Consider the following 19,655-nt stretch of genomic DNA (forward strand, 5'->3'; position numbering starts at 1 on the left):
CTTTCTTTCCACCTTATTGTCCATTCATCCAATCCATACTTTAACTTGCTGGCAAGAATACTGCTGGAGACCGTATCAACAGCTTTGCTAATGTCAAGCTATATCACATCCACCATTTTCTCCATAACCCAACAGCCAGCTATCTCATCATAGAAGGCAATCAGATTTGTCAAGCATGACTTGCCCTTGGTGAATCCATGTTGACTGTTCCTGATCACCTTCCTTTCCTCCAAGTGCTTCAGAATGGATTCCTTGAGGACCTTCTCCATGATTTTGCCAGGGACTGAAGTGAAGCTGATCGGTCTGTAGTTCCTGGGTTCTTTCTTCCCTTTTTAAAATATGGGCACTATATTTGCCTTTTTCCAATCGTCCACACCCTAACCACCAGGCTACTGCCTATAGAGGGGCTGGCTTGTCTCAATCTCTCCTTTTTGAAGCTCTTCCACCTTTTATAAATTAATATACATTTGGCCAGAGAGTGAGAACTATTCTGTTGCATCGTAGTTAAAGGATTGACCTGGTGGGATCCAGATTCCAATCCCTGCTCCAATTACTATTGGAGTATTTTTATACAAAAATGGAACAGCTTCAGTAGAAAAGCTTGATTGTCCCAGGTTGGGTATCTCAATCACCGAGTGGGTAAGGCAGGTACCCTGTTGCTCAGATGAAAACCCTAACCCCTGGGCTATTGGGTATGACAGGGAGTGGGATAGAGGTAAGGAGGGGATGGTAGCAGCACCACCACCTCCTTGGTTTTGTGAATGGCACTTAAGTCCCTTTGTGAATCTAGCTCAAAAAATCAAAATGCTTAGCGTCAGAAATGCCATAATGGACCATTTCAATATTTCTGAATTTCTTTGATTGAAACAATTGGATCAAATGAATATGAATTCCTGAACTGTCCACAATCAGAATCTGCTTTTTTGAAGGGGATGGTGGCAGAAAAAAAAGTTGAATAGCTCAGGCATTCACCCCTCAGTGTAGCACTATTACAGTGTTTTGCGTCAAGTATTTTAAATGCTAAATTAATGATAGACAGGCATACAGGCTCTTATGTTCTGGACCGTCAAAAACTTTACATAGCTCAGGCATTCACCCCTCAGTGTAGCACTATTACAGTGTTTTGCATCAAGTATTTTAAATGCTAAATTAATGATAGACAGGCATACAGGCTCTTATGTTCTGGACCGTCAAAAACTTTACATCTGTTAGTGTCAAGTCCACCCTCTGTGGACTGGACTGTGTAACTTTACAATGTATCCCCGCACTAGGGAAAGTGTAGAACTGAACTGCTTTAGCTTGGGAGGAACTATGCTCTATAAGGCGCTCAGTGCACACACTTCACTGTCCTTTTGCTATAGCCACTGCATGATTCCCTTTGTGCAATGTCTGTCTGGAGGTGCATGCAGGCAGCTCGGGCTACAGGGGAGCACTGATCATCCAAGACACTTGCATGGCACTTGTGATGGTGAGGTTGATGGAAGGATTCTTACCCATATATGGGAAGACAGAAGACACAATCTAGCCCTCTGCCAGATTGATTCTGTGTTCACTTTGATTATTAGCTCTGGTCAGAGAGTCTTTATATTCAAAAGACCACTGCTGGATTACGACAAGAAAATGAGGTAAATGCTCTCAAAAGGAGAAATACTTAGAGTGGTTATTATTGGTCACGACGGCCTTGGGGCAGGGCATTTAACACCCCGGGTGGTTAGATGCATGAGGTTGTTTCCTTTGGTCCCAGTGTAGTAAATTAACTGGGTGACTGAGTAAAAGGTCACAGCTAAGGTCAGTTGCTTGTCTTGTAATAGGATCCAATAAAATATTTGTATTAATATTCATCCTACTTCCCTGTTATTGCTAAAACATCTCAACTACAGCAGGCCTAATAGCTTCAATATAATGCTGCAGATGCTGTTGATTCGTCTTTCAAGTACAGCTACTTGTTCAACTCATTTGCACAGAAGTGGCAAATTAGTAATGCTCCACTACAGTAGTTTACTATTGGTATTTAATGTACTAGTTCCCCTACAGTGGTTTAGTGAAACTATTTCAGATAATGCTTAGCAATATTGTTGCTTATGCAAATATCAATCACTTTGCCTCTGTTACACACTTCTGCATATAATTTCAATAGAAGTGATTTATACAAGTCCCATAATGGTCTGTTTAAAATCTACTGAAGTGACCTTATATTTCTCCTGTTTTTAATGATGAAACTCATTGTACTAGGGACAAAAACAGCAGTGCTAATGAATATTCACATGAGCTGATAAAATATCTGTATGATTATGTGACTGACTTTATTAACATCAAATTACTAGAGATTGTGATGCCCAGTGGCTGGAGACTGAGTAAGGATCATAAATGTGTCTGAGCTACAAAGGTTTTTCTATGGACTGGAACTTCTCCAGAGTTCAAGGCTGTTCAGAAAGAGGGTAGTTGCTTGACCCTACTCTGGTAAAGACTAGTTCAACTACTGTTAGGGGTATAAAGAGGCTCATCCTTGGCTTATGTTCAGAATTCATCTGTGATGCAGTAGTAGTTTGATCATGATCACAACCTGTCCACAAAAGCTATTTGAATTGTGAAGTTTCTTTTTATTGCTTTACCTGAAACCCTGTAAGCTCCTGCAGGCTGATCTTTGTGCTTTGTTCCAGTCTTGTTAGGATAGCGAGCATGATTAGCTTCATGCCATTTTTCTTATGTCTCAGATTACATTAAACTACCCCATGTGGACAGGAAAGTCAGTCCAGCTCAGCAAGAGCCATTTTTAATTAGGGAAGTAGTAGTTACTGGTTAGGTTATCAATGAGTCCACAGGAAACAGACATGAATAGGCACAATTTGGTACATTCTTTCACACTATCTGGCTGAATACTCATTGTGAATATGTCCCAATTGAGCCATAGCTCAGATATGTTCTTTAACACCATTTAAGCAATTTAATTTAATTTAATAAATAAGTGTGCTAAATTTGTGACTATTTGGAAGATACAGGCTGGCCAGCTCTGACTTTTAACCACGAAGATCAGCACATGAAGAGACAATCTATTGGCTGTAACTAACTCTCTTAATTTAGAAGTACAATTAAACTGCGAATTACAATAAAGAGCTGATATTGCTACATTATCCTGACTTGATATCTTGCCTTTATTGTGAAGGGAAAACAGTTGTATTAAACAGTGAGAAAGGGCTCAAGAAAAATCTATAAGATAAAGCACTTGAAAAATACTGTATTTCCAATAATTAAACTGGATGCTCACTATTCCAAGCCTGCTTTCCAGCCAACATTCTGCCCAAAAAGCAAACCAAAGAAAAGTTCCTCATAATTTCCCAACTCCACCTTGGACAAACCTAGCACATCAAATACTCACTCTTTTACACGTTGTGCCTATATTTCTGGGAAGTGGGGCAACTCATGCCTATGTGTAAAAGGCTGCAAATATTCTCAAAATAGAATTCCTTTTCTTATGTAGTTAATTCAATTAGAAAATTATTTTCCTCTTATAGTCCTCTTCAATGGTCTAAATGGCTGTCCAGGGAATCTTGCATGCTCCCTGGCACTACATTTTGTAAGTAGAAATTAACGATTCAAATTTACTTGATATCTTAATGTGTCAAAGTCAGCAATTCAAAGTGTGTCTACAGAATATATGGCATACATATGGGTGCAAGTCTGATACCCTCAGTGGCTTGAAAGCAGATTTAACTGGTATAATGGCTCTCACTTGATAGCCTATCTTTGCAATTATGTTCAGCTATGACATTCTTCCTGTCAGCTTATTCCTAAGATTTGAGGTATCCATGATCAGTAACATCTTCCTCAGCAGAAAGTTCTTCCTTCTGAAACTTCCTTTCTCTGATCTGTAGATAGGCCGTGGTGTGCTGCTCTTCAGAACACTAAGTTATTTCCCTGGAAATATCAATGTTTTCCCTGATGCAGCAAAGCACTGCAGTATGTATGTAGTCCCATTGAGGTTAATGAGATTGCTTCTGTGTTTAGACTTACGCATATGCTTAAGTGCTTTACTGAATTGTGGTAATATGAGCTCAGTTTGATATCAGTTGTTTTTAGAGCTGCCTAGGATTAGCTTATGTATAATGTTGTGCCTTTATCTTTTATAAATAGAATTGAGATTTTTACATGATACTTAAGACAAGCAATTGGTAATGCCCTGCCACTAGTTTACTGGTCTTTCAAACCGTGCTACCTCTTCTCTTCTTTGGAAGAGAATTAAGGACTGGAGTTCCAGGTTTGAAAAATATTCTTGCTACACTAGCAAACCAGAGCCATTCATGACTCACCTCACAAGACATTCTATTTGGAGTTTTCTATGTGGTTAGATTGCTGAGTGGTGACTTAAGAGGCAGAGTAGCTGGGGGAGGAAATTACTTAATAATTTTTCTAGTCAAGAAGACTTTTTGTTAGAAGTTTTGAAGGAAACTTCACATTGTGATTGGCACTTTCCCTGTTTGATTTGCATGCTCTGTATTTTAGAAAACCTTGCTTCCTCAGTTAAATCTCACTTTGTCTCCATTTTTAGAAAGCACTTAAACTTCTCTGTGAAGGTGTTTAATTTTTTTTAAAGTGGCCCTTTGACCCCCCCCATTACTTTTTCCTTTTATGTCTGTGCTTCTAACTCCTTCAAACTTATTTAACTGTGGGTTTTTTTGTTTTGTTTTTAAGAATGGTGACTGTTTAAGTATTAGTGTATTCAGGAATGTTCTGATGTTGTGCCTTGACCTCAGCTTTTTGATCAGGATGTGAGAAGAGATTTAGAAGCAAAAAATATATTAATGTGTTCTCACTTCTGGGTGTTGCTATATGCCTGTTTGGCCTTAACAAGCGTAATATCACCATCCAAAATAGTATAGAATTAAACTCAGTTTTTAAATCTTGTCTTTCATATTCATATTTTCTATAAAAAGAGTTATGGGGAGTGTAATGGCTGGATAAGAAAAGAGTTCACACACATGTTCTGGATACTATAATGGAACTTGACTTTACCACCAGGCAGAACATTTTGGCCAAGACTCCTGCATTAATCCAGGCTATTTTTGAAAAGTGCCACAAGATCTTTAACTTCAATAAAGGTCAATTAGAAGATGAGTTTAAAATATCACCTGGAGATCTGTCTTGTACTGTTCTGCATTGGACTTCTCAAACTGAAATAAAATAGGTTGGGTACATGCAGTGATTAAACTAGTTTCAGATTCCACACCGTGCTCTAGAGCAGTGTTTCTCAATGACTGAGATCTCCCCGACACAGATTAGGAAGACAGCAAGCTGGTCCCTGGTAACCAAAAAATTGAGAAATACTGTTCTAGAGTTTCCTCTCCAGCAGGGAAACCCACAGAGGAGGGAAAGAGAGAAATCTATGATCATGTGATGTTTTTTTCACAGAAATGGCCCATCAGGTGAGATGCACAGTGGCCATCAAGAGGGCTTCACAAATGCTCAGGTTCTGTAAATCTATAGGGAAGACAAGCTTGAGAAGTGCAAAGTGACAAGTGTAAGGCTGCTCTGTTGGCCTCCATTCTCTCTGGCATGACAAAATCCACAGTAACAGCATGGACTCCTCATGTGACTTCTAAAAGTTAAAATTTACACTTTGTTAATTTTCCAGAATTTAAATGTCATGGAAAAGCTGGATTTATACTTGGAAACAGTGGGAGAATAAAAAAACAAGAGTTTTCCCCATTGAAATGAAACTTTTTTCCAAGAAACTCTGACTTGTTGGGGTTAAAAATTCTCTGAAGAATGAGACATTTCAACCAAAATAAGAACTTTGGCTGCTTAACAAAAAAAAAAAATTCATTGAGAAAACAATTTGACTTAAACATTTCTAACTAGCCCTAACTGTGGACAATGCTGATGGCCTGTAAATAGGCACTCTCCTCTTGAGCAGCTCCTAGCAGCTGGGTCCTTTTCTTACCCCATGTCCCCTCCTGCAGGCTGTCAGCCAATGTTGGTAGGCCTTCAGTGGCTTGGCCCTCTGATCCAAAGGAACCCTTTCCAGGTCATTTGAAGAGTTCAATAAATCAACAGTCTATTTGCCATCACTAGGTTCTTCAGACATGGATCTGGGCCCTTTAAACTCAGCCCTTTGCTCAGGCTCCCAGCAAAGCCCTGTCCACTTCTTGGGGTTTATACCACTTTACCTGTGGCTGGTAGGGGAACCTAGGCACTTCCAGTGCTCCAGATTCCAACCCAGGGACCCTATAAACAAAAACCACATAGTGCTTAACTTCAATCCTTTGCTGCTATTTCCTTGAGCCTTTTCCTACTGGACCCTTTTGTCTCTAACCTTATCTTAGGGCCAGTGTCCTGAGGTCCTTCTCTCTGTGCACTCCCAGCTACATAAGTTGTCAGCCATTTGCCTGATTATCTGGCTCCTTTCCTTTGGCCGGAAAGAAGCATCCTTCTTCACTCCTCTGATCCCAGATATAACTCAACTATTAAGGCCCTGCAGCTTCTGTTATCTGAGCCTTAGCCCTTCTTGACCTTGGAGGGCCAGGTCTGTCTAGATTTCCAGATGGTTGCTCCAGAGAGGAGCTTTTTATTTTAAGTGAATTTGGTAATGTGGTATTACACTACCCTGGGTTTGGCTTTGGCAGCTACAGTTTCAAGCTTAATTGAGTGAAAGTCACCTTTGTTTTAGAATTAGAGTCTCTAGGAACACATAAAGACCATGGATAGTGACCATACAGACATTCACAAGTACAAGACCTAGTTTGTTTTACAAGTTTTAATAAAACTACAATTAAAGCTATGATTACCCAAGCATATAGAAATTCTATACAGACCTATGGACAAGTTACAAATATAGCTATATTCAGATATTTAACAATAGTGTTAGGGTCTGATGGGTCTCTCCTGGCTTGATCATAGTAGACGGATGGTTCCTGCGGGAGTCTCCCATAGGGAGCTCAATTTTCCTGATCTGGGCATCTCCTTTTTGTAATGTGATTCTGTCTATATCTACATTCTGTACATGTCCATAAAGGTGTCAACCCTCTTTTCTGTTATTGATCCGCGTCCCCTGGAAACTTAATGGACCCCAATTTTCTATAGGCTGTGTAAGCTACCTTTTTTCTCATTAGCATTGATGCACAACCTATATCCTGTGGTTAAGGCACATGTCGGAGACAGATGCACCTTTAGAGTATTTTTATGATCTAATATTAATCTTCTGGGTAACTTTTCACAATATTATCATTTGGTACCTCTTTTCCCATAATATTTGGGCGTCTGGTTATTTTCTGGTCAGTTGTCATTGTTTCTTGTCTCCAAGGCCTAAAATTGCTAAGCTAAACTCTTGCAGGCCTCAACCTACAGGTTCTTGCATTTCAGCTCTTCTTACTCATGTGATTAATCATAACCATACAATAAATGAACAATAAACTAAAATCATTGGCTACACTGGTCAGGCCTGGAGGACCTACCTTTGCTGCTTTTTTCCTCCCACCTCACCTTTTCCTGGTGTTGGGTGTAGCAGAGAAGCAGGGCCACCACCCATCTCATGTTGCTTTCCCACTCTCCTCTCACAACTTCCCTGTGGAGCTGGCTCTCCAGAGGGGCTTTTGCAGGAGATGGGACTGGGAAAAGATGATACCAAACTTTCCTTCTTCAAGTGCTCTGAAAGAAATGCCAGAAGAGCTCTTGCACGTCTTCACTCTGGAAGCAGAAGAGATCATCTGTAATTAGCTGCTATGAATCTAGATTTTGAATATGGAGCTTCTGCCCCCCAATGTTCTCATCTCATGTAGACTATAACTTTTTTTTAATTGTAAAGGGTTCACAGTAACAAACTGTATTGAATCATTTTTACCTTCAAAATTTAAATATACAAAAAACACAGGCAGAAGAACAAACAGAGTCTACCATGCATCAGAGTTATGGATTGTATAAATATACATTTATATCACTTGGAATTAGATAATATAGATACATAACATCAAATTTAAAATGATGAAAAGTACAATCAGTTTTATGTTCGTTTTCCTTTTGCAGCTTCCTTTTCCAATTTATCTATTCAATTTTCCATGTGTCAGCATTTTGAAATCTAGAAAATGATGGGGCTTCTGCTTATCAGAACTTTATATAACTGTACAAGTGAAAAATAAGAACGAAGATGATCCAAAATTAAGACCTAATCCAACAGGTACTGATGGCAGTGACAAAGCTATTGATGGCAGTGAGGCAAGATTTGATCTTGAATGTACAAATAGCTGACCAAGGGAAACTTCCTAAAAATAGAGACACAATTTACAACAGATGTGGCATCTTCCTGCCATATTCTTGGGAGACCTTATTGAATTAAACTTAAGTATCTTTGAGGCATTACATCCTTGGCCAGGAGGAGGTAACACACAGGTCGCTATCCAAGAAAGGTAATGGCTGGGAGTCAGAAACATAAAGTGGGTGCCATTAGTGGAACACAGAAGGGGAATACATGTGCAGTTGCCCTGAAACTGTAACATATATAGTGGCAGCGTGCGTGGGATCTTTGACAGTGTGAATTACGAAATGTACCAACAGCAGTGATAGCAAATACTGTCAAAGGGAAAAGTACAGAGGAAAATGTGTCCACCCTTTTCAGGAAAGGAATAGCAAAAAGAGATTCAGAGAGAGAGGATTTTACAGTTCAAGCATTGGCCTTTTTAAACAGTCTGGCTTGCCGGGGCTATTGCAGTATATAGCAGGGAACTGTGCAGTCTTAAAACTCCTCGTCAGCAGGGAGCGACGCAGGTCTCCACCCAGGAGTTGTGATGGCTGGGAGCCATAAACTTTTAAGTGGGTGATCTCGAGAGGGGGAATACAGATGCAGTTTCTCTGAAATTTGTGATGCAACCCACCCCGACTTACTAAAGGTTGGCTTTCTTCCATCCAACTACTGCTACACCAGATCTCACACTTCCGGAAGAGCCCCCTAGCTTGCAAGTAGGCCCAGGGAAAACCTCCTGAAATTTAAATTGACAGCCTACAGTTTTAACAGTATTTTTAATACACCACACCTGCCCTGAGCAGAGAATGGATTGTGATGCAATCACAATTGCTTCCCTTGCTGGGGATGGGAAAGAATATATTACTTCACCACTTCTTGTGGAGCAGCTTCCTCCCCTCTCCCCCATATGCCTGATTGCTTACTCTGGCAGGGAAGAGGAAGACACATCACGAGAGAACCCCCTCATGCGGGTGCAGCATTTGTAGACAGAAACACACTTCTGAGTCTACACTGGGAGGTTTGCTGGAAATTTGCTTTAGCTCGGGGGGATGGTTTTATCACACCTCTGATCAATACAGCAATGCTGACAAAACTTTGTAGTATAGACCAGCACTTTTTTTATTCACTACACTCTCAAACCTTGTAGTCTAGACTGGTAGGCCACACTGATTCTTATGGCTTCAGTGTTAGTGTGTGATGAGAAAGTCCATTCAGTCTCTGTGACTTACAGGGAGGGCACCTGGTGCCTACTGGAACAGTATGCTCTACAGCAGAATTTACATGTGCACTTTGACAATAGCAATAGCATTAAAAAAAAAGAGGTGTTGGGATCAGAGCTATGAATACAGAAAAGGCAGATAAGAAGAAAATAAAATGTAAATGTATGATGGGTCATGAGGTAAGGGTGTGCTGCCAGGAATGTAAAGGTTCTCATCTGTCTGTAGTACACACCTTTGGGATGGAGTCAACTTACTGAATCAGAAATGGTATGTCATCAAACCTGTGGACTGCTGAATTTTGGACCCCATCCATGAACAGACCTTAGGGGTGGAGTATAACAAGGTCAATTCTATAGGCAAGATTGTATTCTCAAGGCTTTGAAAAACCTGCCACAGTAGTTTAACTGTCTAACTCTGTTGGAGTGAGTATGGGAACTGTACATATCTGTCAGAATAGGTATTATGCAGTGTTGTTGAGTCATGTTGGTTCCAGGATATTAGAGAGACAAAATGAGTGAGGTAATATCTTTTATTGGACCAACTTCTGCTGATGAGAGAGACAAGCTGTGGAGCTACACAGAGCTCTGCTTCAGAATAGGTATTAGTTAACTACTATGTCACTGGGGCTGGCTGGAAAATAAGAATACAGTTTCCCAAAAAGTATCTATTTTAGCAGTTGGGTTTTGTTCCACACCAGAATGAAATCAAGACCTTTTCTTTTTTTTTTTTTTTTTTTTTTGAGAGAGAGTGAAGGTTTCCCCTTCCCAGAATAGTGCTGTGATTGAGGGTCACATCTGGGATGTGAGAGACATAGGTTCAAGTTATTGTTCTGCTTGATTTGGAGCAGAGATCTGAATCTGGGTCTCCTATATCCTAGGCAAATGCCCTAACTACTTGGCTGTTCTGTGGTGAGGGGTTCTGATTTTGACCAGAAATTCTATCCTGGACCTGAAACCTTTCTATCAAAACCAAAACACTTTCTGAAAAGTTTTGGTTTTGACAAATCAGCATTTTCCTGACCGGCTTTAGTAATCATGTAAATGAGAAGTTGTACTTCTAGCATAGCCACTTCCATACTTAAATTTATATAGTTCTATAGGTATTTGCTTTAGTGCTGACAGTGTGTTCAGATGCTATCTTTCTCCACTATAGCACTGCTATTTTAAATGCTGTGTTAAGTGCCTAAGCATGCTCAGTGTAAACCATGTTTCCAGAAGCTTGAGTGGTCTCTGGGCTGAGTGTTTGTGCAGTTAATAAAAATGCCGAGCTCTTTCTGCAACCAGTCAACTTCCTGAATGCTAAATTTTGTGGTCTAGGGGGAAATCATTTTACTTCTCTGAAGCTCTTCACCCCCGTCTTAAAGATGATAACAATATTTGCTCTGTAAGCTGCTTTGGAAAGAAATGCACTGTTATTTTACAAGTGATAGATATTAATAATTCTCTTCAGTGTATCTATAAAGAGTAGTTAGTAAGAAGTGAAATACTTGTTGGAGGCTAGATATTTTTTGTATGGTTTATCTATGTACAGTTGCATTCTCTCAGCTTTTTCTATTCTATGTAGGTGTAACACTGACAGACCCCAATCATCAGTGGGGGGGATTGAACCCGGGACCTCTGTAGCTTAGTGCATGAGCCTCTATAGCAGGGATTGGCAACCTTTGGCATGTAGCCCACCAGTGAAAGCCCCTGATGGGGTGGGCCAGTTTGTTTACCTGCCGTGTCTGCAGGTTTGGTTGATTGCAGCTCCCACTAGCCATGGTTCACTGTTCCAGGCCAATGGAGACTGTGGGAAGTGGTGGTCAGCAGATCCCTCGGCCCATGCCACTTCCTGGAGCCCCCATTGGCCTGGAGCGGTAAACCGCAGCCAGTGGAAGCTACGATCAGCCGAACATTTCCCTGGAGGGCCGTGGGCCAAAGGTTACCAATTCCTGCTCTACAGCATGAGCTAAAACCCAACTGGCTGTTAGCTAAGGCTGTAGAGTAGACTCATCTCTCTCTAAGTGGTCTTGGTGCCACTAGATGGGACACAACACCACACCCACAAGGCTTGTGGGTTACATAGATTTTTATACAGTCCTCCTCACTTAGTACCCTAGCACCTTCTACGAGTGCATTGAAATGTGACTACTATCTGTCATGTGTTTATTGATTGTTCCCTCATCCTTTCCTCAGTGGAACAAGTGTGTAGAACGGTGTGTCTTGGTTTAGTAAGGTTTTTGGTATGTGTGTGTGGTTTAAAATATATATGTACCCATGTATTTATGCGGAAGACAAGATCAAAATATATTTTATGCTTGGCATGGAAGGTGGTGAGGTTTGTGATGGTCTTTAGCTCCTGGGGGAGTTCATTCCAGTGTCTGACCAGCCCACTTAGAAAATTCTGTCTCCAGCACGGTTGAGCTTTACCATTATTGAACTCTGAGTGGCCTTTTAGACATCCTAGCCCCAAGGCATAGAGCACTTTGGAGACAAGAACAGAGACCTTGAACACCCCTTAATATTATATCAAAGCCAGTGTACAGAGCTGAGGACAGATTTGAAATGTTTGTGCTAGCCTGTGTTGCCAAGGGATGTTCTACATTAGTTTCCTAAGTGCTGAAGGTTTCATGCCCACGTACATAGCATTGTTGTAGTCCAACTGAGAGGTGACAAAGGTGTGAATAACTCAGGCCAGGAACTGTCCATCAAGTATGATGATAGTTCTTCTCAGTGCTTGGTTCTAAAGTAAGGTGGGATAGCTCCTTGGGGTGGGATTTGGTAGCCTTAGTGGAGTCTGATAGGAAGGTTCTGTTGGCCTACCATTCAGCCTCAGCATAGGCTTTGAGATTGTTTCATCCTGTCTGAATCAGCCTTTTTTTTTTTCCTGCTCCTCTCTCTTAATCTAGTGCAGGGTGTCAGAACACCTGAGAGGAAGAGGCCAGCGTACTGCATCAACACAAGGAATTTTACTGGCATAAAGGGAAAACAAAGATGACACCACCGACCAGCATAGTTACACCAATACAAAAACTACGTGTGGACTAGGACTCAAGTAATGACTGATTTTCCACTTCCTTGCTCCTTGTGTGATCACTTTATATCAGTACTTCACAAACTGTTAACTGCAGCTCCTTGGGGAAGCCATGAGTATTTGGGGGGTGGGGCAGGGTTGTAATTGAGATGCCTATTTTTGTTTTTTGGTGGGTTTTTTGTTTCTAGTTTACTATTAAACTAGGTTTCAGAATCACCTATTTTATCTATAAAAGCAACAAAGAAGCATATAGCACCTTATGCGTAACACAGCATGAGCTTTCGTGTCAGATGTCTCCTTCTTTAAGAAGTGGGTATTTCTGAAGAAAAGCTCATGCTGCAGAACGTCTGTTGTCTAATAATATACAGGAGGATCTTTTGTTTTTTACAGATCCAGACTAACACGGCTACCCCTCTGATACTATTTTATCTATTTATGCTGCTGCTGTCACTGGGGTACTTTCTTGTGCTCTCTGCTCCTGTGGTGGGGTGGGGTGGGGACTTCACCAAAAGAGATTCCCAGTTGGAAGAAAGCATTCAGCAATATGTCTCTTGGCTGAAAGCACCCTGCTGGAGTGGAGGGAAAGGAAAGGCTCCCAGTGACAACGGCAGCAGCGGCACTAGCAGATGGGAAAGGCACTGAGGGATAGACGGGGTGCATCTTGTCTTTTGAATAAAACAATTATTACTAAGCCTACATATAGCAAAGGTTCTGCTGAAGAAGATGATTTTAATAAAGTTAAAATGAAATGGAAGTAAATGGTACAATGATAATTTACTTTTTTGTGTCTCAATATTACTGCACAAAGTCCACAGCCGAAATATGTCATGTGTTTTCAAGCGTGAGTAAATGAAAGTATGAGGCAGGGAAACAACAGACATTAAGAAACCAAACTCCCAGAAATCATAATTGAGCTGTGACATTTCCCTCTCTCTCATTTTGGAAATAAGAATTAAAGCGGCAAAAAAAGTTATATCTCATGAGGCAACTGTTTCTCAAAAAGCCTTAGAAGCATTTTATTTTGTGGACATGCAAAGTGAAAACAAGCACATGCCTTTCTATTTCCAGCAGCAATGGACATGTGTAGAATTATGACAGAGGAGCAAACAACTATGATACCGAAAACTATTACTATGTCAACAATAGCATCTGTTAATGCACTGATGACGTTCCAGAAAACGTCCAGGACCAGTTGATAGAAGAATTTAAGAGTCAGTATTTAGCAATGCAGCTTGATGAATCCACAGACATATCCAATATGGCTCAGCTTCTATGTTATGTGAGATTTATATTTTTTTTTGAGAGAGTGAAGGTTTAAATTCACTGTTTAAAATTTTACACATTATTTGCAGTCTCAGTTAGTCTAGCTTCAGCTTCCAGCTCTTGGATCGTGTTATACCATTCTCTGCTAGATTGAAAAGCCCCATTATCAAATATTTGTTCCCCATGTACGTACACATAGACTGTGATCAGTTCTGCCCTTAGCCTTCTCTGTGATAAGCTAAATAGATGTAGCTCTTTGAGTCCATCACTATAAGGCAGGTTTTTTAACCCTTTAATCATTCTGGTGGCTCTTCTCTGAACCCTCTCCAATTTATCAACATGTTTCTTGAAATTGTGGACACCAGAACTGCACATAGTATTCAAGCAGCAGCTGCACCAGAGCCAAATACAGAGACAAAATACCCTCTCTTACCCTTACCTTAGATTCCCCAGTTTATACATCCCTGAATCTCACAATCCCTTTTGGCCACAGTATCACCCTGAGAGCTCATGTTCTGCTGATTGTCGACCACAACTGACACATGTTTCTCAGAGTCCTTGTCTGCCAGAATAGAATCCCCTACCTTATAAGTATGGCCTACATTCTTTTTTCCTAGATGTATACATTTACACTTATCCATATTAAAACACATATGGTTTGCTTGCACCCAGTTTACCATGTGATCCAAATCACTCTGCATCAGTGACCTATCCTCTTCATTATTACCACCACACCAATGTTGATATCATCTGCAAAATATATAAATGATTATTTTATGTTTCTTTTCAGGTCGATGATAAAAATGTTAAATAGCATAGGACCAAGAACCAACCCCTGTGGGACCCCACTAGACACACATCCACTTAATGGTGATTCCCCATTTACAATTACATTTTGAAAACATCAGTTGGCAACTTTTTAATCTATTTAATGTGCACCACATTAATTTTCTATCATTCTAAGCTTTAAAAATCAAAATGGTATGTGGTACAAAGTCAAATGCCTTAGAAGTATAATTTTATTACATCAACACTATTATCTTTATCAACCCAAATTTGTAAACTCACCAAAAAATATAGCTAGTTAGTTTGACAGTCTATTTTGCATAAACTTACATTGATTGACATTAATTTTATTTCCCTCCTTTAATTCTTTATTGGCGAAGTCCCTTATTAGCAGATCCATTATCATGCCCAGGATCAATGTGAGATTGACAGACTTATAATTACCCAGGTCATCCCATTTATCCTTCTAAATATTGGCTCAACAGTAGCTTTCTTCCAGTCTTATGGATCTTTCCCAGTGTTCCAAGACTTATTGAAAATCAACATTGACAGCCCAGTGACCTCCTCAGCCAGCTCTTTTAAATTCTTGGATGTAAGTTATCTGGACCTGCTGATTTTAAAAGTCTGACTTCAGCAGTTTCTGTTTAACATCCTTCAGAGATACTAGTGGAACTGAAAAAGCATTATCACCATATTAGGAGACAGATGATACAGTGTTTTCCCCAAATTCAGAATAGAATATTTATTGAACATTTCTGCCTTTTCTGCATTGTTATTGGCAATTCTACTGTTTCCATTGTTAGGATTATTTTTGTTCCTAATACACTTAAGAAAAAAACCCTCCCTTTTCCTTAACTCTGCTGGCCATAGACTTCTTCATATGTCCCTTTGCTTCCCTTATCAATTTTCTAAAATTCCTAGCTTCTGAGTTATATTCATTACTATCAATTTCCTCTCTCTTCCATTTGTTTATAAAAAAATCTTTCCTTACTTCACAGCTAACCCAGGTTGGCTTTTTAACCCATATAGCCACTTTTCTGAATTTTGGGATTGTTTCCAGTTAACAGTCACACTTTTATGACCGAATTCTTTCTCCCAGCTGATTTTGCTCATAATTGTTTTCAGCTTTGTGAAACTGGCCCTTTTAAAGCACTGTGTGTGTGTGTGTGTATTTCTGGTCTGGACTTTGGTCTGGTCTGTTTGAACATTATAAATGTGATCAAGTTGTGATCACTTGTACTTAAGTTACCATTAATTTTTAATTCTGTCATCAGTTGTTCTTTATCTGCAACGACAAGATCTAATAGAGAAATCATGGAGGATTTGTATGCATCACTTTTTGAGTTAGGAAATTGTCTATAATATTTAGAAATTCCTAGGATGTTTTTAGAATTGGCAGCATGAGACCTCCAGGACATGGCACCAAAACTGAACTCTCCCAGGAGCAGCTTTTTTCCCTACACATTGTAGATAGGAGCGTAACCAGCTGGTCATCCTGTTCCCTAGTGCGATTTGGTGGTCTGTAGAAGACTCCAACTAATACCCCAAATTGTGCTTTTATAAGTTAGGACATTAATGTATAAGCATTCGAGATCATTTTCTTCTGAGTTGTCAGTGACTCAGAAACAGGTAGTGCCATTTTTGACAGCGAGTGCTACTTCCCCACCCCTTTTGCTCACTTGATCCTTCCTAATTAGGTTATAACCATTGATTTTAACACTTCAATCATGTCAGTATCCCACCAGGTTTCAGTAATACAAACTAACACCACCAAATTTCTTCCTTGAGGGGGAAGAAAGACCATGAAAATTACATGCATGATGTGAATTTCTTGACTACTATATCTTACCTGGTAGACTATTTTGCAAATTAATTGCATTGAACTTAACATTGCAAGATGGAATACAAATATACTTGGTTCAAGAGAGAAAATCAGAGGCTTTGTGAAGAAGCTTTGTCTTTCAAGATGCCACGCAGAAAAGTTTGTTACCAAGATGTTTCCAATGTTTATCAGACATTTTAAAACAGGGATGCTCAAACTGGGGATCGGGACCCTTCAGGGGGTCGTGAGGTTATTACATGGGGGATCATGAGCTGTCAACCTCCACCCCAAACCCCACTTGCCTCCAGTATTTATAATGGTGTTAAATATATTTAAAAGTGTGTTTAGACTTGCTGTGTGAAAGGGGTCACCAGAAAAAAAGTTTAAGACCCACTGTTTTAAAAACAGTGTGAAAGAGATCAAAACACTATTAAAGACCAAATATTAACTCATTTGTTGGACTGTATTCCCAGTTTGATTAATATTTTCCTGGAGTTGAATGTGAATCTCTAGATACCAACTGGATTCAAAACCCATTCTTGGTAACTGTCGACTCCATTCCAAACTTAAATATCTCAAGAAAATCTCTAAATTGCTGAATGAGCACACACTGAAGATCATGGTTTTCAAATCTAACAAAACAGAAACTTCTGGATTCCTGTTAAAGGTACGTGCGAAGAGCTCTGTGATGAAGCAATGAAAATACGGTTTCCATTTGCATCCAGTTATCTCTCCAACTCTCGATTTCCGCAATGATTTATATGAAAAATAAACATAGAAATCATTTAAACTTGGAAAACTACTGAAGTCTGGCACTATAAGAGATTCAACCAAATATGGTGCAGTTGGAAACAGGCACATTTGTCTCACAAAAACCTTGTCCAAGCATGCTAAAAGAAATCCATATTTTCAAATTACAGTTGTAAAAAGATGGATTAGATTGAATTATATAATTAAACAAATTGTATGCAGTTGAATTAAGTTGCAAAAATGTCAACTCTAGTGTCACCCTTGAATTTAGTGTCCTGAAATCTTGAATCTAGTGTCTGGAGAGTTTTGTTGTTGTTGGGGTTTTTTTATGGTATTTGGTTGTGGGAGGTCACCAAGTTTTAAAATACAGGGAGCTGCAGGACTAAAGTTTGGGAACCAAAGATTTACACCAATGCAAAATCGGTGTTCAATGCTATCATTCTGATTTGGTAGTGGGTTTTAGTCTCACTTTGCACAAGCGTGAATAAACAAGGTGCAAGGCACTGGAGAATCAGAGGCTGCTTTTTCATAAGATTGATTACTTTTGTTTTTGTTGTTTTGTATAGGCATATATTTTCACTGTGAAAAGTAATCTCTGGCTGAAAGATGGAAGCCGAAATAAACGGGGGAAGTTGTAAGATTTCTTTCTACTCTGTTCTCTATCTCTAAGAAACATTAAATAAATCAGGATGTACTTCAGGATTTAAAACCCAGTGAGAGCCTAAAGCCTTTGGTAGCATTCATAATGTTGTCAGTTTAAATGCAAACCACTCTGACTCTGCAGGCAGTCCTTTTGAAGTTGCTGAATCTTGAGGAGAACCCAGAACTCTTCTAAAAGCTGTCTTTCCAATTAAACAATTTTTTATCTAACAAGTAAAGTTTAAAGGCTTATAAACTTGGCTCCGGTTAGGTTTTTTTGGCAGGGTTTTCTAACGTAGTTGTTTAAAATATAGGACTAAATTCTACACTGGTGTAAACAGCTGCCACTCTATTGAAGTAAATAGGACTGCAGCTCTACTGGCACCACTAGAGAATTTGTCTTCTACGTTTTTTCTAAACTGTACTTTTCTTTCTTGTTTACACGTGTATTCTAAAGGCAGCTCACACAAACAAGGTTTGTCTCAAGGGAGCTATTGCAGGATACAGTGTGTGTGTGTGTGTATAGTCTCAAATTTTACTTTTATCTGAGAATGCATCAGTTTTTGTTTACATTTTTACCCTAAGAACAAGTCACACTAACAATGTCTGTGTCAAGGAAACTCCTGCAGGCTACAGTATGTGTATTCTCAAGAAAACTATACACAGAAGCCTCCTGCTACAAGACAAACCCAAGCAAGAAACCATCAGAACTCCACTGGCCATCACATACAGTCCCCAGCTAAAACCTCTCCAACGCATCATCAGGGATCTACAACCCATCCTGGACAATGATCCAGCACTTTCACAGGCGTTGGGTGGCAGGCCAGTCCTCGCCCACAGACAACCTGCCAACCTGAAGCATTCTCACCAGTAACTGCACACTGCACCATAGTAACTCTAACTCAGGAACCAATCCATGCGACAAACCTCGATGCCAACTCTGCCTACATATCTACACCAGTGACATCATCACAGGACCTAACCAGATCTGCCACACCATCACCGGTTCATTCATCGGTACGTCCACCAATGTAATATACGCTATCATATGCCAGCAATGCCCCTCTGCTATGTACATCGGCCAAACCGGACAGTCCCTATGGAAAAGGGTAAATGGACACAAGTCAGATATTAGGAATGGCAATATACAAAAACCTGTAAGATAACACTTCAACCTCCCTGGACACACAATAGCAGATTTAAAGATAGCCATCCTACAACAAAAAAACTTCAGGACCAGACTTCTAAGAGAAACTGCTGAGCTCCAGTTGATCTGTAAATTTGACATCATCAGCTCAGGATTAAACAAAGACTGTGAATGGCTAGCCAACTACAAAAGCAATTTCTCCTCCCTTGGTTTTCACACCTCAACTGCTAGAAGAGGGCCTCATCCTCCCTGATTGATTGAACTAACCTCTAGCCTGCTTCTTGCTTGCATATATATACCTGCCCCTGGATATTTCCACTACATGCATCCAACGATGTGGATATTCACCCACGAAAGCTCATGCTCCAATTCGTCTGTTAGTCTATAAGGTGCCACAGGACTCTTTGCTGCTTTTACAGATCCAGACTAACACGGCTATCCCTCAGATACTTGTACCTGAGAATTCATAAGTTTCTTTAATTTTGTTTCGGGGGAACATTTTGGTACCTTTCAAACAAAACTCATTATAAATATTCCTTAACCATGACAATACTCTTGTCAATAAGGTGCTTTATATGTGATAAAATTGAGGCACAGAGAGGTTAAGGGCGCCTTTCCCAAGATCACAAGTAAATGGAAAGCTGGGACTATAACCCAGGAATTTTAAGTATCTGCATTGGCATGGAGCTCTTCTGTATCAGACATTTTAAATTGGTGTGTCCTTTGGGCTTTATAGAATGTGTGTTAAGAATTGATCACTTTGGTAGAAAGAACAAGGGAATCAAG

The 19,655-nt window shown here is 39.9% G+C and overlaps 1 long non-coding RNA gene across 5 annotated transcripts in view; it reads left to right on the forward strand.

Annotated features, from left to right (window-relative positions):
• LOC120370680 overlaps positions 1-19,655 on the forward strand; it is a 61,964-nt gene that overhangs the window by 16,933 nt on the left and 25,376 nt on the right. For all 5 annotated transcript variants that reach the window (XR_005583885.1, XR_005583884.1, XR_005583881.1 and 2 more), the window contains exon 2: positions 12,338-12,483. This is a non-coding gene — a long non-coding RNA (uncharacterized LOC120370680). The remainder of the gene's footprint in view (positions 1-12,337; positions 12,484-19,655) is intronic.

This window comes from Mauremys reevesii, linkage group 1 (genome assembly GCF_016161935.1).
Source record: "Mauremys reevesii isolate NIE-2019 linkage group 1, ASM1616193v1, whole genome shotgun sequence".
In the NCBI taxonomy this organism is placed as follows: domain Eukaryota; kingdom Metazoa; phylum Chordata; order Testudines; family Geoemydidae; genus Mauremys; species Mauremys reevesii.